Below are 23,432 nucleotides of genomic sequence, written 5' to 3'. Positions count from 1 at the left end.
TTTGTTTGTTTGTTTTTAATGGAGGTGTTGGGGACTGAACCCAGGACCTTGTGCATGCTGAGCAGGCTCTACCACTGAGCAATACCCTCCCTCTTCTCCTTTCTTGACAGTTTCACAGAAACCATAAAGGATGGGATTGGCAGGTGGTGCTCCTGAGCCCTTGCCTCCTGGGGAGTCCCCGGCAGGCAGCCCACCTTCCATCGGTCTCCACTCTTGGGTCCTTCCTGCTACCCTGCAGTCCACTCCACAGAAAAGCAGTCATCCTCGAGCTCTGCCTCCCTCCAATGGAGGCTGCCCTGAGGGCACTGGCGGCCTTGTCCTCCACCTGGCCAACCAGCTGAAGAGAGCAGAGGACACAAGCAGCTGCCAGGAGTCTCGGAGTCAAAGGCCCTACAGACTCAGGAACTGGCTCCTCAGGCAGAGCTGGAAACTGATGCTTTGAGGGTTGAGTTGGTGCCCAGCTGGGCACTGAAGGGGTAAAAGGAACTTGGTGGAAAAGAGCAGAATCGGAGCACAAGGCACTGCGGGAGAAAAGCTAGCCTTGTGCGTGGATAATTAGAACTGAACATCAGTAAACAATGCCTTTTCCCCTCATTAAGGACAAATCTGTATGTATAATGTGCCTATTTTCTCTTTCATTAACTTATAAATGGCCATTACTTTAAAGCCACTTAACCAGCAGTTCTGACTTGCCTGCCAGCTCCGGGTCTGATGTGTCTCCTCTCCTACCCAGACAGAGGTGCCCACCTCAGCACCCAGCTCCCCTGGGGAGAGAAGTTAGGGGGGTGCTCCTCTGAGATGCCACAGATGGAGCTGCAGTGGCTTTCAGAAGGGAGTGGAGAGAGGGTGGGAGGGCAGGCCCCAGTCCCAGGCTACCCCTCGCCATCCCCTCCTCTGATGACTCACTCTCATTCTCTGGATTGCTTTGCTGGCCCCTTGAGAACCTGACTCTTGGGAGCCCCTGAGAACGTGACCAATCTTCACGTGTCCCTCAGGATGCCCAGGAACAAGCTGGGACAAAAGATCCCAAAGATAAGATATCAATTCTACCTCCATGAAACTCACAGTCCAGTAGAGAGAGCAGCACGCATGTACATGTAAGGAAAGGATGCTGTAAGAAAGGTTCATGCAAAATGGAAACCTTCAATGACGGTCAGGAAGGCTCCCCAGATGTATATCTCCTCCATCAGTCCGGAAACTGCCCTGAGAATTGATCACATGTCTCCCTTATCAGGCTAGGCGCTTCAGGGAGTACTGACCACATCCCTCCCATCAAACTAGGAAGTCCCCTGGAGGCAGAGGAGGTCTCTTCCATCAAACAGGAGATGCCAGAATTAGGAACAAATACCCCATCAGACTGAAAAACCCCACAAACCAAGTATCTATCCGAGGGGCAGGGCCCTGTTTCTCTGTCTTTCTCTGGATAGCCTCCCAGGACCCTGAATAAAGACAGCCTCCTTGCATTGCCCCCTCCCTCTTGGACATCAAAGTGTGCCCCAAATCTATGCCAGGACCTGAAAGGGGCACAGATGGTACCAAAGCAGGAGATGATACAATCTCCGTCCTCAGGAGCACCTACAGGCCTTTCAATTTCGCAGTGACACTAATCCACACAAAGTCGTGGTGGACAAGGGAAAGGGGACTGAAACGACCACTTACAGAAATGACTACCACCTCTTGGTGGTGACCCGGGCATGTACATGACTTGTTCCGTTATTCCACCTAAGCACTCCAAAGCCCAGGAGGTGGATAATATTGCCCCATTCCACAAATGAAGACCTGGAGACCCACAGAGGGAAAGCGATGCACTCCGGGTCACACAGCCGGTCAGTGGTGGAACAGGGACTTGAACAGTCTGTCTGGCTCTTTCCGCCATAGCTAGCGTCACCCCAGGTGAATGAAAGAGCCTCGTGAACAGTAGAGGCAAATGGAGAAGAGGATGAGCAGTGAGGCAGGAGTCAGGCCTGGGGACGGGAGTTCTGCTGGACCTCAACTGCAGGCACGGTCTGGAGAGGCCAAGGGCGTTCTGAGTCTCTGATGGTGAAGCTGGGGAGAGCTGTATCTCTGAACCCCCATACCTACCCTGAACAGGGAAACTGGAGGATCCTCAGGCCTGGTGTGGGACCTTGCTTATAAACCCAGGCACTCCTCAAAAATCTCATCCTCTGAGAATTTTTTTAGCTTTAGACTGACTTCTGATGAAGGCTAGATTGTTCCTCTGTTGGGACAGTATCACTGTCATCGTGATCATTTGCATGGTTAGTCATTCGAAAGCACTGGAAACATGCATCAATTTGCCAGGCCTGGAGCACATACTATCTGCTGCTAAGGTTTCCACCACAGATGCAAGAAAAAAGTATCCTTGGACTTTCTGTCTGACTGTGAAAGCCTAGATTGAATGGGGGAATACAGGGAGGGAAAAAAAGAATTGGAAAGAACCTGAACATCCATCGACAAAAGAATGGGAAAAAACTCACATGTGGAATGCTCTACAGCAGTTAAAAGGAATGAAGGAGACCCACATGGGCTGGACATGGCTATATCTCCAAGACAGAGAATGTGGAGTGAAAAAAACCAACCTGCATGTTGATATACTTAGTGTGATATCGATTACATAAAAAGAGAAACTCTCAGACAGGTGCTTTCAATGGCTACATATTGTACTAAAAGGGTCTGTAAAATATGCATCAAACTGGTTACAGTGGTTACCCGGGATTGGGGGTGGCCATAAGCAGGATGGGAGGTGATCAAAGGGGACTTTGTCCTGGGCAGGGTGACCACTTGTCCAGGTTTGCCCAGAATGGCCTCTGTTTTATCTGTTGCTGATGTAACTAATAACAGTACTGTCTTTCACTCTCACAGGTGCTCAGTTTGGGTAATAAGTTATTTAATTACTTTACTTATCTGTAGGGTTTAATTTTTTACACAAAAGAATGTATTAAGTGATCGCTTGTGTCATTTCTAAGGTGCAGCAGGAAAAGGTAAACTCCTCCTCTCCTTCTCCAGGCCCCCAGCTCCACTCCTGAGAGGTAACTATTGTTAACAGTTCTAACATCCTTCCCGAAACTGTAATTCTATATATGATTCATAATCTTAAAATACAGAGAAAGAGACATACAGAATTATGCACACACCGTTCTGAAACGTGCTTTTTTCATTTAATCTTCCCTATCAGGATATTAGGAAAACCTGACTAACATAGAGATCCTCAGGTCCCATTAACAGAGATGCAGGTTTGGGGGCTGGCAGTGGGGCCCATGGAAATGTATTTCTGACAAGCTTTCTGGGTGATTTTGATGCCAGTGGTCCATGGACTGCATGGTAATCTTTGTCTATAAAACAATCATTCATTCATTTATTCAATAAAAAATTTTGGACCCTTGCTCTGGGTTTGGCCCTGGCTAAGCTTGGAATTCATCAGAGAATATAATGCAGTCCCAGCCCTACAAAGCACAGCCTCAGGTCTCCTTCCAGTGGGATGAGTCATCACCAACAGTAGGCTGAACTGGCTGTGAGGATGCATATTGGAACATTAGGAAATAATCTGACAAATCCAAACTCAGAGATATTCTAGAACACCTGCCTGTACTCTCAAAAAAATGTCAATTATCAAGACAAAAGAAAATAAAAAAGAGGAGCCATTCTAGATTAAAGAAGATGAAAGAGAAATACAACTAAATGCAAATGGTTTGGATTATAGATTTATATATATTATAGAATTATACATACAATTATGATTATATAATATGATTATATAATTATATACATGTAATCATATAATATTATTGGGTAATTGGAAGATATGAATATCAACTGTACATTATATAATGATATTGTAGCCATGTTAAATTTCTTTATTGTGACAATTGCACTATATAAATGCTCTTGTTCTTAGGATGTGTGCTGAGATATTTGGGGATAAAGTGTCGCGATGCCAGCAAATAACTCTCAAGTGGCTCAGAAAATTGTGTCTATGGGGATGGGGGAGAAAAAAGAGAGACAGCGAGACAGACAGACAGAGAATATGTAGCAAAATGTTAACAATTGGTATATCTCAGTGAGTAGATGGGTGCTCCTATTCTATTATTCCAATTTAGTTTGTAAATTAAAATGTTTTCAAAACAAAAAATTTGGAAAATTGAAATCTAATGGTTAAAAAAAATAATATTCAGGAGAGTGGTTGACGGGGGGAGGAGGGAGTGACTGGGAGCAACGCACGGCTGGGAGCTTCCTGACTTGTGGGCATGGTCTGCTTCTCAAACTGAGGGTGTTCACTTTTGGAGGATTCATTAAGCTGAGCACTTTCAGTGAGCTGGGCACTTCACAGCATCCTATCCTCTGATCTGGGTCTGTAAGTGTAAGACGAGCCCAGGCTGGAGGGGAGGCTGAGGCTGGGCCATCCTTCCCTGACAGCGTGTCTCATCCGAGAGGAGGGGCAGCAGGACCTGCGTCTGACGACAGCCTGCCCCTCAGCCTGACCCCGTGGGGAGGAGACAGGCTGCTTCCGGAGGTGCCCCAGCCTGCCCCTCCAAGCCAAGCCAGCTGACTCCACACTTGGCCTTGACTCCACACTTCTCAGGCCCCGGCCTTCTCCTCTCTTGTCATCCCTGTGGGTCCAGATGGATGTGGGCTTAATGAGGCATCTCATCTTGTATGAGAAGTAAGTCCAGGGGTCACATTTTCCTCTCTTTGCATTGTTTCCCCATGTGCTTGATCTGATCTGCTTCACTAGCTGGAGACACAAACAAACTCATGTCTGTGTTTTGCAGATTAACTGCTGGAGTCCTCATCGGCCTAAATTAACAGGAACGATGACAGTAGCTAACACTTACATAGAGCTTACTACATGCCCGACCCTGTGCTAAGGACTTGATGAATATAACACATTTAATGCTTACAACAACTCTCTGAGGCATGTTTTTTTTTTTAACCCATTTTACAGCTGGGGAAATTGTGGCATAGAGAAGTAATTTGCCCAAGCAGGACTGGCTACATAACTGGCAGGGGCCTGAGCAAAGTGAAAATGGAGGAGGGGGAGGGTGTCCTTATTAAAAAATTATGAAGACTTTCAAGACACCAAGCATTAAGCCCAGGATGGGATCTGTTGACGGCAGGCCCTGTGAGACTGTACAGGCCTGCAGCCCATGAAGCCCAGCCAGGGAAGCAGGAAAGCAGAACCTTGAACTGAGCAGTCTGACTCCAGAGTCCTTCCTCCTAATCACTGCGCTGTACTACCTCTCTGCTCTCAAGTTCTTCCTCCCCTCCCTTTCCCAAGCTGCCCAAGGACTGGAGTGGCTTACTCAGTGCATCAGGGTCTGCCCTGTCTTTAAAAGCCAGCGGGAGACAGAACTGAACAGTCTTACCAGCCTGCTTCCACAAGGGGTCGCTGTTGAAAACTGGTCCTGCATAGTTGGGCACCTCCACATCTACGGCTCAGTGCCGCCTTTGCTGATCCAACATTGGACACACACAGCAGGGCCCCACATTTGGGCTCTAGGCTACAGCTCTTTTATTTCACACTCTAACGTGCAGCCATTGCTCCCGCAGCATGACCTCCACCAGAGTGTCTGGGTCAGAAGGTCTTAGGCCCTGCCAGCTGCTTGGTGGGTACCAACCTCCCTAACAAGCATCTAAGACTGGTATTAGCTTGGTTCACCTATTCAGTTTCCCATTTCCTGATGGTGAGGTTCTCCTGTGGGGTCCTTTCTATCCTTTCTTACCAAAGGATCTCGAGAGGCCCAACTCAGTTCACCAGAAAGGCTCTAGTCATCTTAAAGCCCAAAAGGGAAGAGTTAGTCAGGAACGTGACCTCAGTCTTCCCATGTGCAAATATCCCACCTCTGTGACCAGCTCTTTAAAACCTTAGAATCACAATATTACTTAATGCACCCTTTTCCCAAAGCAATATGTTTGCCTCCTTACCTAAATGATGCATTACCAAGAGAAGAGGCGTTACTTATTTGCCAAAAAATCTAGTTTGACTTACCAGGCACTCCATTTCACAGAGCTTAACATGACTGATACACCAATGTCACATCCAGATACTTTCTTAATGATATAAGTGGCTAAAAAGGGTCAGAGAATGAGACTTTAAGAGACGGATGAAGGACTGGAGGAGGGGGCAGAGCTGGTGGCATTTGGGTACTGTAACCTCACCTGTGCCTACTGGCTGCTGAGGCCCAGGAATGTCTGGATTATTCTGGGCACCACTGGGACAAGAGGGAAGGAGGTGAGGCATAGCCACTGAAGGAATGACACAGCAACTAAGGACAGGACAAACTGGTTAGAACCAAGATGGTGGAAGACTTGACTTCTAGTAGACCTTGAGCCTCATGACACACCCACAGGTGCCATGACAGTTCCTAGGCTGACCATAAAAGGGCAAAAAAATGGGCAAGGGGGGCTAATTCCTGGAAATCTCTGCCCCTTTCCCAACATAGTTGGAATAATCTTCCTACTTGCATATGAAATTACTGAGCCCATAAAAAGTACCAACCTCATACCTCATGGTCACTCTCTCTCTTGCCTTCTGAGACAGCCCACACTCTGTCTACGGAGTGTGTATCTACTTACTTTAAAGTAAACAGCCCCATACCACTCAGCCTCTCTCCCTCTTGCCCTTTGAGATGGCCCGCACCCTGCTTACAGAGTGTGTATCTCCTAATCTGCTCTCCCTTCTGAGTAACAACCTTATAGTCACTCTCTCTCTTGCCTTCTGAGATAGACCACACTCTGTATGGAGTGTGTATCTCTCTAAATAAACTTGCTTTCTCTTCACTATGCCTCGCTCTGAAATTCTTTCCTGTGTGAGGCAAGGACCTGTTCTCTGGCAACACCATGTTGCTCTCTGCAGTCAAGCTAGCATCATCCAGAGCTCCCCTGTGTATTAGTTAGAAGTGTATTCAGTTGCAGGTAACAGAATACCAACCTATGGTGGACTAAACAAATAGAGATTTATTATTTTCAGCTGACAGAATTCTGGAGGTAGGACAGTTACTGGCACTGGATTATCAGCTCACGGCTGGCGTCATGACCATTCTCTTGGTCTTTCCCTCATAGAGGCTGATGGCTGCCTTCAAGTCTGAATTCAAGCCAGAAAGGAGAAAGGGCAAGAAGGGGCAGTACCAGCAGCATCCAACACCTTTTATCAGCAAAGGAAAAGCCTTCCTAACAGCCCCCAAAAGGTTTCAGCTTATTTCCCACTGGTCTGAACTGTGACACATGGCTGCAGGTCTGGGAAAGTGAGCCTTCTGTCTGAGGCTGACACTGTCACCACAAGCAAAATCTCAGAATGTTAAAGCAAAGAGGAAGATGCTACACCTTTCTTCCTACAATCACCCCAGGTGGCACGGGGCCCCCTCCCACAACCCCAGAGGAGCTCCCGCACCCTCTCAGTGCCCCAGGCAAGAAGAGCCCGCCCAAGGAGCCGGGAATCTCCCAGCGGAAGGCCCGCTGACCTCAGCCTTCTCCGGTGGTGATTAATGGTGTTCTATCAGCTGGGGGGAGGCAGCTAATTAGCTGTAGGCTGATTAAGGATGAGGCAGGCAAAGTCCCAGACGTGATAAACATGAACTTTCCATCTTCCTCCCTCCCTCTCCATCCTGCCATTGCCACCACCAGCAGAAGCCAGGCCGCAGCACCGCTCACAGCACACCTGGCAGATGTCGTCCCAGCTGTTGCTCACTCTGCTTGGTGTCAACCAGGGTGTCATGGCAGGGACGGGCATACTGGGTCTTCCTTCAGGGCTTCTCCTGTCCCCCAGCCTCCCGCTACCTCCTTGCTCTCCACCAAGCATAATAGCAAGCCCAGGATTTTGGAACCAGCCTCTACCCTAAAGAATCTACAGCTAAAGGCTATAGAAACACAGAAAGGGGTGAGTTCAGCATGACCTGGAGTCGCTGACTGGTGTTCCCTGGAGGGGCTATGGGTGGGTCATCTGAGTGGAGTGATGGTCCTGGAGAAAGAGGAGGATGCATACGCAGGAGTGGAAGAGAAAGGAGCAGAATGTGGTTCTGGGGCAGTGAGGAATCTGGAGACAGGCCTGGATGGCGAAAGCAGGGGCGGGACCCAGATTGAGAACAAATAGGAAGGAAGAATTTAGATATGGTGCAGCCCAGCTGTTTCCAGCCTCGGCTCCTCCACAACACAGGACATCCCCATGTGTGATGCCCCAGGGGCGGCCCAGGGTGACCTGCACCCCCACCTCCAGCTGTGACACCATGCCTGTATCTCTCATTCCAGAAAACACCTTCCAGGTTCAGGCACATTCATGCTGCCTCGGCCTGACAGAGGGTCAAAAAGCTCTCTGACACATGAATCTTATACAAGATAAGGCTATAATAAGGACAAAGGATACATTTCAGCAACAGATAACAGAAGAAATTCAGTGAGTGTGATAGCTGAGGTCTTCTCTGTGTGCCTCCCAGCCCTACCCTAAGACACGCTCAGGAGGTGGCCAAGGTAAACACGTATCTTATGAGGTTTGGGAAGCCCCCTGCCCCCACCCCACTCTGCCTGGCTCACTCTTACCCATCCCTTGGGTCTCAGCTCAAGTGTCATTTCTTGGAGGAAGTTTCCCCTGACCCTTCCAAGATCAGAGGCTATGTATTTCCCTTCATCAAGTGTGACGTAGCTTATATTAATGCATTTGAGTTTGTCTCTACTACTATAGGTTTAATCAGCAAACATTAATGGAGCCATGAACTGTGCTAAGTTCTGGGAAATACCATGACACACGGACCTGCCCTCATGGAGCTTACAGTCCAGGCATAAATCCCAGCTGGTACCTAAGTGAGGACCCACCCTAACTCCAGAAGCAAGACTCCTCCTAGCCTCAGCAAAACAATGGAGAACAATGGGACAACTCACACCCATTCAACTCATGGCCTCAGCCCATCCCCAGAAGGGCTTTTACGTGTGGTTGCTCAGGTTGTCCACGACACAAGGGGACTACAGTGGATGCTGGTGTGCTGCCCATTTTCCTCCCTCAGAACCAAGACATTCATTCCTCTAGATGCTGGGAGTGTTGAAGAGTTAATGGCTGGCAGCTGAGTCTCTCTCCAGGACATCCTCAGCCAAAGAGAGGCAAGTCACTCCCCAGAGTGATGTCTGATCTGCTGTCTGCTCATTTGACATGACAAAGACCTGCCCACCTCCTTGCCTCAATCCAGGGCATTTTGAAGCTTTAGAGCTTCCCGTGAGGTTGTCGTCCAACTTGTCCCTCTACCCAGTCTTACTTCCGTCCCTCCCTTAAGGGGGTTGTTCCTGAGAGCACTCCTCAGTAAGAGTCCTGCACGCAAATCTCGAGGCTCAGAGTCTGTTCCCTGGGGAACCTGCGAAAGGAGGTTGGGGCTGAAATCCACCCTCGCGTGAGACTGCATCTGTCTGGAGGAAAGGATTCCTTTTTTCTAATCTGCAAGGAGATGTCCTTTTATAACTTTAGTAGTAGCCTGGCCCAGCTCCCACCAGCCCAACCTGAGAGCTGAACCAGGATTGCAAACTGGTGCCAGAAAGGCCTTGGCACAGACATGGGGAAAGAGACGAGCCTTGCAGCCAAGTGATTTAGAAGGCTCCAGAGGAGAGTATATCTGTGGTAAGAAGCCCACCAGCCCCTGGAGTCTGATTCCAGCTGATTAAGAGGCACCCAGGGCTAGTATTTCAGTAAGACAACTGGGAAATAAGCTGAGGGAAACTGTTAATCTGGGACTTCCAACCATGTGGAAGGTGTCAGACCAGCCCCAAGCATCCTAACTCTGCCTGGTGTGCGGGAACTCGCCTGGGTGGGTGCAGGGGGAGGGCGGGAGACGCGGGAAGGAATTAGACTCGCACAAACTAAGTAATTGAAATCATTAATAGCGGTAAAATAAGTTGTCCATCCTACACGTAATTTGTAGTAATGTTTGGTTACTGAGATTAATTTCCAGTAATGAAATACTAATTAAACCATTTATTGAGTAATGTATTTGCTTGGTGGTGTTTTATGGGTGTTCGCTTATAAATATTTTAATTACTTTTGCTAAGTAATTAGAATTTACTAAATAATTTCCAAACTATTTATTAATTTCTAGCAATTCTCAGCCAACCAACAAGTTATTGTTTTATTTTATATCAGTAAGTAAAGTCTGTTTTTTTAAGACTTTGAGTGAAGAGAAATACAGTAATAAAGCCAGTCTGTTTCATCACATGAAGTTGGGTGTATTAAAGCAAAAAAAAGGGAGGGACATAAAAATCATTCATAATCCAACATTTCTTAAACACTGTGAACATTTTTGTTTATATCCTTACAGACTTTCCTTCTGGGGGCATGTACAGTGTTTTTCAAAATTAAGATCATACCAACTACATGCTTTCTGGCCACCAAATTTTGCCAATTTTTGTATCATTCTTTCTATTCTATCAAAATGCTAAACCATTCCACAGAGATACTCTCTTTAACAGTTTAGGAGACTTTCTGAAGGAAATATTTACTTTTTCTACCTCTATGTACCTACTATATGTCAGACACTATCCAAAGTAATTTATATGAAGTAAATTATTGGTAGTAATAAGCTACTCTGTGGCAGTAATCTGTGTAAAATGGGGCCACCCACATGATGCAGTCTTAGCATGAAGTCATCTTCAGTAAAGGTCAGGGAGAAAAAAAATTTACTGAAATAAATAAAATAGGATCACAGTGAATGCACAGTGAATGTAGTTCTAGGACCTGCTTTTCTTACTTAAAATATTATAAACCTCTCTCCACTTCAATAAATATGAAGGAGTAGTAGTGCCCTTTTTAATAGCTGCATAGTGTTCCATGAAGGTACCCCTAGTTATTCTCTAATGCCTAACTGCTGGGCGTTTTGGTTGTTTTCAGTTCACTATTGTGAACAAAATTATAATGAATGTCAATATACATAGATCTTTGTGCCCTCATCCAACTATCTCCTTAGAACATACTCCTAGATGTGGAATTGCTGGGTCAAAGTGTAGGAATATTTGTAAGACTTTTGATTCACACTGCCCATGTGCCTCAAGAAAAATTGAACCAATTTATACTCCCATCACTAGAGCTGAAAGACCTGTTTCCCTGAAGTATATGCAATTACTATTATCTTAAACCTCATGTCACTTGTTCTTGCTCCCTGTCTACACAGAGAGGTAGCCCAGGAAAGCATCCTGAATCACAGAGTCTCAGAACCCACCATCCTGTTGGCTCAGGAGAAATACAGCTGGTTGGCTCATGCTGTCAGGCAGCAAATCCTCCCTGTCACTATCATTTCATCCTGTTTGTGTGTGTGCGTGTGTGTGTGTTTAAGACAGCACTTTTGGCTACCTAAAGAGTCAATTCCCGAGGGAGGTGCCAAGATGGCGGAGTAGAGAGACACAGCTCGCCCTCTCCCACAAATACACCAAGAATTACGTCTACAAACCTACTGAATCGCACAGAACACCTACTAAACTCTGGCAGAGTGTTTCTCACTTCGAAATACAGGATTCCCACAAAATCCGATAAACAACAAGTTCATACTGTAAAGCACAGGGAACTATATTCAATATCTTGTAGTAACTTACAGTGAAAAAGAATATGAAAACGAACCTATGTATGTTCATGTATGACTGCAGCATCATGCTGTACACCAGAAATTGACAAAACATTGTAAACTGAATATACTTATATAAAAAAACCACACCGATTGGAAAGAAGACCAAGTTGTCAAGCCAACTGACATCCTTCAAAGTCCAACGATCCCCATTCCTGGGCTCTCAGATGTCTGCCTGTGATCCCTCAACAGATAAAGTACATTCTTTACTGGCCATGTTTGCCCTAACAAACTAATAGCTGTAGGTAATGCCTAATCTCACAATAGCTCAGGCTGGTTTGTTTCAGCCCACCTTATCAGAGTCAAACCTCACCACCTTTCACGGACCCTAAACCTCTTACCTCACCTACAACCAACCAGACTCTTGTGCACAAGCCAATCAGGAACCTTGTGACCCGACCTTATAAAAAACCCCAACAACCGGCCCTCAGTGCTCACACAGGCACCCCTTGTCAGTGTGGCCTGCTATTGTCTATGGCAGTGTACCCTAATAAACTCCTTTTTTATTCTCCTCCTTTATCTCTGGTAAATTCTTTTACCAACCCAAGTGTCACTGGCCCATTGACCAGCCACCCCATTGTGTTCCACAATACAAGTCAAGTAAAAATAATAAGAGCAAATAACAACATAGCATTTTTTTGGATTCCAGGCACTTTTCTAGGATGTATACTATATATTTTTTAAGTATATATGATGTTAGAAATGCTAAGAAGCCAAGGCAAGATAAATGCAAAGAAGACCATGCCCACACCTTTAGCACATCAGAGTAAAACTGCCAAGAGACAATTCAAAGAAAAATCTTAAAAAACAGGGGAAAAAAGGGATTACCTTCGAAGCAGTAATAATAACAACAACTGAAACAGTGGAGGCCAGAATAATGAAGGTTATTCTATATACTGGATAAATCATCACAATAACTCTATAAGGTAGCTACTATTAGTATCACTATTTCAGAGATTAGAAAAATGAGGCTCAAAAAAAGTTAATACCTTGTTGATGATCACAGGACAAGTAAGTGATGGAGTTAAGGTTTGAATCCTGGAAATTTGGCTCCAAAGTCCATGCTCTTTGCTTTTCCTCTGGATACGGTGGATTAGCTTGTATCATACCAGCCTCTTCGCCAAAAACAACTAGAAAAGCAAGTTTGAACGCAAAGAAAAGTTACCAGGGCAGCACAGACTTGAGAGGCCAAGGTCACCAAGATAAAAGAGGTACATTCACGTGAACCTGAGATCTGGTCACATTTTTCCCTGCAGGTGTTTGCAGCTTTGTAAACAAACATGTGAGAGGCCCAGAAGCTGAGTAGATATCCAGCAGTCTCCTGGGAGTGAGAATCTTAAAAGTGAATTCTGGGATGCCAGATATAGGAAACTTAGCAAACATCCCCAGCTTTCAGTTGGGACACCTGACAAGTTATAGCCTAAAAGTAAGGGCTAATCTTACTTCTCAGGTATGTAAACAGATGAGCCATCCCCAAAGCTGAAACTCAGATTTAAACCAGCTCAGTCTAAGATTAGATTAGGATGATCTGACCCTGACTTGAGACAAAAGCAAACCCCCTCTGCAGGCAGGTAACATTTAAGCTCAAATTTCCACTATAATGTTTTATCCATAATGTCCATCATTCAATCGAAAGTTACCAGACTTACCAGGAAAGAAGACCAAGTGACCAAAAATCAAAGACCAAATAATAAAAGCAGACTTATAGTTGATTCATATGTGGGAATTATCAGATACAATTTTGAAATAACTGTCATCAATACATTCAAGAAAACAAATCACAGAGAAAGAAAAATACCATATGAGATCGCTCATATGCGGAATCAAAAAAAGAAAACATATATACGAAACAGAAACAGACTCATAGACATAGAATACAAACTTGTGGTTGCCAGGGGGACAGTGAGTCAGAAGGGACAGACTGGGATTTCAAAATGTAGAAAAGATAAACAAGATTGTACTGTGTAGCACAGGGAAATATATACAGGATCTTGTGGTGGCTCACAGCGAAAGAGAATGTGACAATGAATGTATGTATATTCATGTATAACTGAAAAATTGTGCTGTACACTGGAATTTGACACAACATTGTAAAATGACTATAACTCAATTAAAAAAAGATTTGCCAAAAAAAAAATTACAAGTAAAGAATTGCAGTGGAGAACTAGAATCCACCCAAAAAGTCAAATAGAAATTTTAAAACTGAAAAATATAATAATTGAAATTAAGGACTGGAAAGATGGGTTTAATCACAAAGCAGACACAGCTGAAGAGAGGACTAGACACCTACCTGCTAATAAATAGGTCAACAGAAAACATACAGACTGGATCAAAGGGAGAAAAAAATAGAAAATACAGAAAGGAAATTAAAGATATGAACATAGTAGAAAGGCATAAAATATGTGTAATTGTCCCAGAAGGAGAGGAGAGAGAACACAGAGCAAAAGCAATATTTGAAGAGATTACTGACTAAGAATTTTCCAAAAGAAATAAAAACCACAAGCTATATATATTTAAGAAATGCTAAGAAGCCCAGGCAGGATAAATACAAAGAAAACTACATCCACATCTTTGGCACATCAGAGTAAAACTGCTGGAAGACAAGGCAAAGAAAAACCTTAAAAAAACAGAGGGAAAAAAAGGAATATTACCTTCAAAGTAGTAACAATAGCAACAATTGACTTCTCTATAGAAATAATGGAGGCCAGAACAATGAAGGACAAGCTTCAAAATCTTGAAAGAAAATAACTGTCAACTTAGAATAATATGTCTTACAAAAAAAAATTCTTTAACAAGAAATGAAAATAAGACATTTTCAGACAGAAATTAAAATATTTAACCAACCAACCAACATAAAAAAAAAAAAAGACCTAAAGAAAGTCGTACAAGAAGGAAAACAATCCCAGATGAAATCAAAGATATCGAGGAAGGAATGAAGAACACTAGGAGGGTCAACATGTGTAAGGATAAAACTAAAATGATTATATTTCTATATAAAAAATTCCAAATAATCTACAAAAAACAGCGCTCCTAGAAATAACAAGTGAGTTTAACAAGGGCACAGGACACAAGGTCAATATACGAAATGTATTGTATTTCTATATAACAGCAATAAACATTGCATTCAAAAATTTAAAAGCAATACCATTTACTTTAGCACCCTTAAAAATGAAAGACTTAGTTATAAATCTAACAGATATGTGCAGGATCTGTGCTTTGAAAACTATAAAATACTGATGAAGGAAATCAAAGACCTAAATAAATGAAAAAATAATCCATGTTTATGAACTGAAAGAATCAAATTGATAATAACCACTCTCATTGATCTATAGATTCAATACAATCCCAACCAAAATCTCAGTATATTTTTAAAATCATTACTGACCAGCTAAAATGATTCTAAAATGTATATGAGAGAGGCAGGAATCCAGAATGACCAAAACAACTTTGAAAAGGAAGAACAATGTTGAAGGAATTAAACTACCTAATTTCAAGACTTAATGTAAAACTATGGTAATCAAGACAGTGTGGTATTAGCAAAAAGATGGACACATAGATCAATGGAACAGAACAATCTAAAAAGAGACTCAACTGATTTTCGATAAAAGTCAAAGGCAATTCAATGGAAAAAAGATAGTTATTTTAATAAATGGTGCTGGAATGATTAGATGTTCATATACAAAAAAAAAAAAAAAAAAGACCTCAACCTATACCTCATACCTTATACAAAAATTAACTCAACTACTCCTAAGTGTATGCAAGATAACTGACAGTATGTGTTCACACAAAACCTTGTACGTGAATGTTCATAATAGCCAAAAATAACCCAAATGTCCATTGAATGATGAGTGGTAAATAAAATGTATATATTCATCCAATGGAACATTATTCAGCCATAAAGAGGAATGATGTACTAATACATGCTACAAAACAGATGAACCTTGAGAATAATACGCTAAGTGAAAGACTGTAGAGGCAGGAAGTAGATTAGTGGTTGCCTAAGGCGGAGGGGCAATGGGCAGTGACTGCTAACGAGTTCTGGGGTTTCTTTTTCAGACGATGTGAAATGCTCTGGAATTAGTGGTGATGGTTGCATAACCTTGTGAATATACTAAAAATCACTGAATTGTACACTTTCAAAGGGTGAATTTTATGGTTTGTGAATTATATCTCAATAAAACAAAATGTTTTTTTAAATTAACTCTAAATGGATCATAAACCTAAATGTATAATGTGAAACTACAAAACTTCTGGTAGAAATACATGAGAAAATCTGCATGACCCTACATTAGGCAAAGAGCTTCTAGACACTAAGAGCACATTCCACAAGAGCATGATCCACAAAAGAAAAAAATGATAATTTGAACTTTATTAAAATTAAAAACTCATGCTTTGCAAAAGACACTGTTAAGAGAATTCAAAAGCAAGCCATGGAAGAAAACATTTTTAAATCATATTTCTGACAAAGACTTGTATACAGAATACATAAGTAATTCTAAAAACTCAACAATAAAAAAAAAAAACAAGCAACACAATGTTTAAAATGCCAAAAGTTCTGAACACACACTTCACCAAAGAAGATATATGGGTGGCTAATAACCACGTGAAAAGATGTTCAGCATTAGTTATTAGGGATAACCAAATTAAAACCATCATGAGATACTACTACATACCTATTAAAAGGGCTAAAATGAAAAAGACTGACTGACAATACCAAGTGATGATGAGGATGCGGAGTAATTGGAACTGGTGGAGATGCAAAATTGTAAAGCCACTTTGAAAAATAATTTGGCAGCTTCTTTAAAAAAAATTAAACATAAACATATCATATGACCCAGCAATCCTACTCCTAGATATTTATCCAAGAGAAATGAAGATGTATGCTTATGACAAGCCAATGTTTATAGGAGCTTTATTCATAATTGCACAAAACTGGAAGCAACCCTGATGTCTTTCAGGTAGCAAATGGATAAACAAGGTATAGTACAACTATACACACAACAACACAAATGAATCTTAAGTACATATTGCTATGTGAAAGAAGCCAGACCAGAAAGCTACGTATATTTCTAAGGGTTGGAGTTGGGAACAGAGTTGACTATAAGGGAACAGCACAAAGGAATTTTGGGAGTGATCGATAGACTGTTCTATACCAAGAGTTTTTGGTGGTGGATATATGACTCTGCATTTGACAAAACCCATAGAACAGTACACAACAAAGAATAAAGCTTACTGTATGTAAACTTTTAAAAAATCAACCAACATGTGGAGAGAACGCCCAGTGAAATGCAAACTGCTAACTGTAACAAATGAAAAAATAAATATTGTTTTAATGGAAGAATTATAATATCATGTGAGTTTTAAAATATATGTTGAATTGAAACATGAAAATAATAGCATAAAAACTGGAGATGGGAAATGGAATTAAAGTATTCCAAAGCCCTTACATGACATGAAAAGTACTAAAAGTACTATTTCATATTAGACTTTAATAAATCAAAGGTGTTGAATGCTCTAAGGTAACTACTAAAAATAATAGTAAAGGAATTTATAACAAGATAATAGAGGGAAGAAATGGAATAATAAAAATACTTGTTTAATCTAAAAGAAGGCAAGAAATGAGAAAAAAAGGAATATAGATTAAGTGGGATAATTACAGAATACATAAAATGGTAGATATAAACCCAAATATATTAACAAGATTATATTAATGTCATTAACAAGAGACATTCATTAAAAATAAGGACACAGAAAAAATTTTAAGTAAAGAATAGGGGAGGAACCCTATGCAAATACTAACCAAAAGAGGATGATGTCACTATACTAAAATCAGACAAAATAGGCTTTAAGACAAAAAAGCATCACAAAATATTAAGAGTGACACTTCATAGTGATCAAAAGCACAATCAACCAAGAGGATTGAATGATTCTAAATGTATATGCATGTAATAACATAGCCTTAAAATATAAAAAAACAGAAACTGACAGATCTAAAAGGAGAAATAAACATGTCCCAATCATAATGGATTATCTTAACATATCTCCCTTAATAATAGACAGAATCTACCAATAATGACATAGATTTTAAAATGAAGAATATTTTTCCTCTAAATATCACATTTGACATACACATGTAGATGATTAAGAGAGCTCAGTTTTTAAAAATTAAACTCATTGTTTTGTATAATACAGAGTGATCATGTGACTCTTTACCCAGTTTCTCTGAATAGTAACATCTTGCAAAAGTGTACCACAATAACCAGGATCTTCACATAGATACAGTCAAGGTACAGAACATTTTCATCCCTTATGTTATCCTTTCATAGCCATACTCATTTCCCTCATGCTCCTACCCCCACGTTAGCCCCTGCTAATCACTAATCTGTTCTCCATTCTATAATTTTCTCATTTCAAGAATAGTATATAATAGCCAAAATGTGGAAACAACCAAAATGTCCACTGACAGATGACTGAATAAAGAAGTGTGGTAATATTTATACAATGGAATACTACTCAGCCATAAAAAAGAACAAAATAATGCCATTTGCAGCAGCATGGATGGACCTGGAGATCATCATTCTAAGTGAAGTAAGCCAGAAAGAGAAAGAAAATTACCATATAATATCACTCATAAGCGGAATCTTAAACAAAAAGACACAAACAAACTTATTTACAAAACAAGAACAGACTCACAGACATAGAAAACAAACTTACGGTTACTATGGGGGAAACAAGGTGGAAAGGGATAAATCGGGAGTTCAAGATTTGCAGATACTAACTACTATATATAAAACAGATAAACAACAAATTTCTTCTGTACAGCACAAGGAACTATATTCAATATCTTGTAGTAACCTATTATGAAAAAGAATATGAAAACAACTATATATATATATGTATATGTATGACTGAAACATTATGCAGTATACCAGAAATTGACAACATTGTAAACTTAATTGTACTTCAATAAAAATAAATTTTACAAAAGAATAGTATATAGATGGAATCATTCAGTATGTAACCTTTGGAGTTGGCTTTTTTTCACTTAGGACAGTTCCCTGGAGGTTCATACAGGTTGTTGTGTGTATCAATAGCTTGTTCCTTTTAACCATTGAGTAGTATTCCATAGCATGGATGTATCACAGTTTATTCACCCATTGAAGGACATCTGGGTTGTTCCCCTTGTTGCCTATTATACAGAAAGTGCTATAAACATTCATGTAAAAGTCTTTGTGTGAACCTATATTTCTCATTAGTGCCAAACTGTTTTCCAATCTGCAAGCTGTTTACTTCCTTTTCTTGCCTTATTGCACTGGCTAGAACTTTCAGCACTACACTGAACAAAAGTGGTTAGAGCAGATATTTTTGCCTTGTCAGTTTAAGGCAAAGATTCAGTCTTTTATTATTTACTATAACGTTAGTTGTAGATTTTTTTGTAGATGCTCTTTATCAAGTTGAGGAGGTTCTCCACTATTCATATTTTCCTGAGAGTTTCAACACCATGAATGGGTGCTAAATTTTGTCAAAGCTTTTTATACATCAGTTGATATAATTATATAATTTTTTTCTTTAGCCTGTTAATTTAGTATATTACATTGATAGATTTTTTTTTAGCACAACAGAAACATAGTTGATAAATCTTGACAAGTTCAAGGACCATGCTTTGCACACCAGAAAATGAAAACCCTCAGCCATTGGTACATGATCAACGATGGAAAAAAAAAAAAAAAACCAGCCATTCCATCGAAGAGACTGACAGGGATCCATGCAGAATCAGTACAGTGGAGCAGAAGATGCTACTGAGTCAGACACTGAAGGGAGGGGATTCACAGCAGGACCAGAAGTGAAATGCAGCTATTATCATTCTTGGCTAAGAGTTCAATCAACCCAGTCTGACGATAAGAAACTGGGAGTTGGTGTGCCAAAACGACATAATTGATCCATACCATCTTTTGAATATCAATCCAGCTTATGCATCCCTGTAATATACCCCACTTAGTTATGTTGTATAATTCTTTGGATATATTGATGAATTCAATTTGTTAATTTTTAAATGATTTTTATATCTATATTCATAAAGGTTATTGGTCCATAGTTTTCCTTTTTTGTACGGACATAGTCGAGTTTGGGTAACAAGGTAATATTAGCCTCATGAAATGAATTGGGAAGTGTGCCCCCTCTTCTATTTTCTACAAAAGACTATATAGAGTTAGTGTTAATTCTTCTTTAAACATTTGTAGAATTCTCCAGTAAAACCATGTGGCCTCAAGATTTCTTATTTGGGAGTTTTTAAAATTATGAATTCAATATCATTTATATAGGATAGTATAGGACTATTCAAAATATCTATTTCATATTGGGTGAATTGTGGAAGTTGGTGTTGAATTGGTCCAATTTCATCTAAGTCACTCCTGCTTTCTTTTGATTAACATTTGCATGACACAGCATTTTCCAGCCTTTTACTTTCAATCTGGCAATATTGTTATATTTGTAAGGAATTTTTTTTAGACAGTGTATAGTTGGGTCATGTTTTTTGATCCTTCCTGCCATCTCTGTCTTTTAATTATTGTATTTAGATACTCTATGTTTAATGTACTTATTGATATCCTAGGGCTTAAGTCTCCATTTTTATTTTTTTCTGTTTCTTCTTTCTGCTTTTCATTTCTCTTTTCCCTTCCGTGCCTATTCAAGTGGATTACTTAACTTTAAAAAAATTCCATTTTGATTTATCTGCGGTGTCTTTTAGTGTATCTCTTTGTATAGCTTTCTTACTGGTTGCTGTAGGTATTACTTTATATATATATATCTTATTGTAGCCTATTTATGTCATTTTACCAGTTCGTATGAAGAATAGAGGCCTCATCTTCCTTTATGTCCCTTTACTCTCTCCCATTTATAATTATTTTAAACATTTCCTCTATATACATTTATAACTGCTAAGATATTATAAATTTTGCTTGAATCATCAAACATTATTTTAGAAAATTTAAGAAAAGAAAGTCTATTGTATTTACCCATATTTTTTGCTTACTATGTTATTTCTTCCTGATGTTCTAAAGTTCCTCACTTTACTATTTCCTTTCTGTTTAGAGAATGTTATTTTTTGCCTTTCTTTTAGGATAGTTCTGCTGGCAACAAATTATTTTACTTTTCCTTAATCAGAGAATGTCTTAATTTCTTCCGCATTTCTGAGGAAAATTTTTGCTGGGTGTAAGACTCCAAATTGACAGGGTTTTGTTGCAGCATGTGAAAATATTGTGACACTGCCTTCTGGCACCTATGGTTTCTGATAAGAAACAAACTGCAATTCAAATTGTTTTCCCCTTTAGGTAAAGTGTCATTTTTATCTGTCTGCTTTCAAAACTTTTTCTTTACTTTTTTCTTTTCTTTTCAGTAGTTTAATTATGATGCATCTTAGTACAGATGTCTTTGAGTTTATCCCGTTTGGGGTTCACCCAGCTTCTTGGATTATAGCTTTATGTCTCTTGACAAAACTGGAAAAGTTTCCACCACCACTTCTTTTCATACTTTTTCAGCCCCACCCTCTTTCTCCTCTCCTTCCTGGACTCTGATGTCCAAATGTTATATCTTTTGTTATAGTCCTACATGTCTCTGAAACGCTCTTCTTTCTATCCATCTATCTTTCTTCCTTCCTTCATTCCCTTCTTCCTTCCTTTCTCTCTCTCTCTCCCATTAATATTGGGTAATTTCTGTAGTTTTACTTTCTGGTTCACCAATTCTTTGCTCTGCCTTCCATTCCAGTGTTGATCCCATTTCTTGAGCTTTTAATTTTGATTATGGTATTCTTTATTTCTAAAATCTTCATTTATATATCCCACTTCTTTGTTGAGGTTTTCTATTTTGTTGTTGTTGTTGTTCATTTCAAATACATTTGTAATTGCTCACTGAAGCACTTTCAACATGGTTACTTCAAAACCTTTCAGATAATTTTAGCATCTCTGTCTCTTTTACACTGTTAGTATAATGAGATTTTTAAGCAGAATTCTTCATATATGGAGATTCATTCTGGATATTTGTGATATTTTTCTTCCCTCCAATGTTTTCTAGCTGTAACATGCACACTCAATTTAACATAAACTTTTTGCTACTAGTCCTTCTACAACATTCACTTTAGTTAACATAGAAAAACAAATTTATTTATTTTTATAGTCAGATTTGATTAGTTTACATTATATTTAACACAACTAGTGGGCACGCTGGAGAGCAGCATATGAGTTCCTAGTGTTTATTGTGTTGAGGGCATGATTCCGTATGTTTTACGGAGAAAACGAAGAAATACTTAAATGGAGGTTAATTAGCAGAGCTTTTATATATTTGAAGATCATGATAATTTTCACTAATAACCAAATTTACTAAATGAGAGTCTCACTGGGCTTGTTTTAATAAATAATAATACACATTAGTAATTAGCAAGATGAAGTTGAAAATAAACACAGTGGTTAAGCTTTAGACAAAATAAATTATTTTAAGTAGTTTAAAAGTATTCTCTGCAATCTTGTTTATGCTGTTACATTCATTTGGTAAACAAAACACTTTCTTCCCAGAGACCAAAAATGACAACCCAACCTATCTTGGTTTCAGCCATTTCAGTTCTCTGTGGTGAAGATGATCCTTGGCCTTTAGTAGATGGTAAGCTCTTGGGAGTAAGGATTAGGTCTGCCTCACTCATCACAACATCCCCAGTAACTAGCACAGTGTCTAACACAAGGTGGGTGATCAAATACTGCTTGAATGCATACATGAATAAATGAATGAAGTGCTTGTAGAAAATAATTGGGGCCCACACTCAACACTAGAGTGTCTACTCAATCGAGACAGAGGCAGGAGTAAATCAAGAAAGAGTCAGGATCAGTGCTAAGGCAGAACAGGCATGAGGCAAGAGAAGTTCAGTCTGGTCAGACTTTGCCTGGCTTATTTCAGCTTTACATGGTATAATGTGGACCCAACAGCCTTGATACTCACTACCCCAATACTCCTTGACCTATAACTTCACACAATCTACCTACATCACTGAAATTTCCTAGAACCACTTTCCAGCTATCTTTGTGGTCACTTATACATAAGCTGAAATCATAAAGAACATATTTATATCACACACTTGGCCCTGGCTTCACACAGTTCAGTTTTTCCTGCCTGAATTTCTTCCCTAACCTTCCCAACTCCTTTAAGGCAGAGCCAGGCCACCACTTATGAAATGGTTTGGAGCAGGAGCACTCCCTATACCTGTTTGTATCAATCAGCTTCTATCAGAAATTTGAATTGGAAATAAAGAGACTGAGATAGTCAGTAAATAACAGAAGCAGAAGCTCCAAAGAGAGAAAAAAAAAAAACAAAAAAACAAGCAGCTTCTGACTTTTGGCACAATGGAGTTAGGAGGCCCATAAAACATCTCTCCAAGAAAGTAACTATCAAGGTAGACAAGATAGTAAAAACAAACAAACAAAAGCCAAACCAAGACAAACAAGCAAGCAAACAAAAACATTTCACACTGGAATTCTACCAAAGGCATACAACAACTAAGAAATATTTACTTATTAAAACTACCAAGTTTTGGGTAAGAATAGCATGAGTCTATGGCTGCTCACATCCCATCCCCCTTTTCTCAGCTCTGTGCCATGAACGAGTAGCTTCACCACTGATGCTGGAGGTGGTACACTTGATTTGGAGCATTGTCAGTTAAAGAGATAATCTCAGTGGCAAGCAAAAAGGGAGGACCATCATCTCCATTAGTCTGAGGTTTTAGGCTTGGTTCAGACAAGCAAAGACTAGTCAACTGGCCAGGAATTTATCAAGAAGTTTCAGGAGGTAAGACAGACATAAGGGGCTTGA

At 40.4% G+C, this 23,432-nt stretch overlaps 1 long non-coding RNA gene and 1 other non-coding gene across 22 annotated transcripts in view; one reads left to right on the top strand and one right to left on the bottom strand.

Moving 5' to 3' along the window:
- The window catches only part of LOC106729375, a 140,317-nt gene that overhangs the window by 64,768 nt on the left and 52,117 nt on the right, over positions 1-23,432 (bottom strand). For all 21 annotated transcript variants that reach the window (XR_004324184.1, XR_004324182.1, XR_004324176.1 and 18 more), the window contains one exon: positions 12,572-12,712. This is a non-coding gene — a long non-coding RNA (uncharacterized LOC106729375). The remainder of the gene's footprint in view (positions 1-12,571; positions 12,713-23,432) is intronic.
- Positions 2,285-2,414, top strand: LOC116667431. Its single transcript, XR_004324306.1, has one exon. It is a non-coding gene; the product is annotated as a small nucleolar RNA SNORA31 (small nucleolar RNA).

The sequence above is a fragment of the Camelus ferus genome, chromosome 11 (genome assembly GCF_009834535.1).
Source record: "Camelus ferus isolate YT-003-E chromosome 11, BCGSAC_Cfer_1.0, whole genome shotgun sequence".
NCBI lineage: Eukaryota > Metazoa > Chordata > Mammalia > Artiodactyla > Camelidae > Camelus > Camelus ferus.
This window is presented reverse-complemented; position numbering and strand designations above follow the sequence as displayed.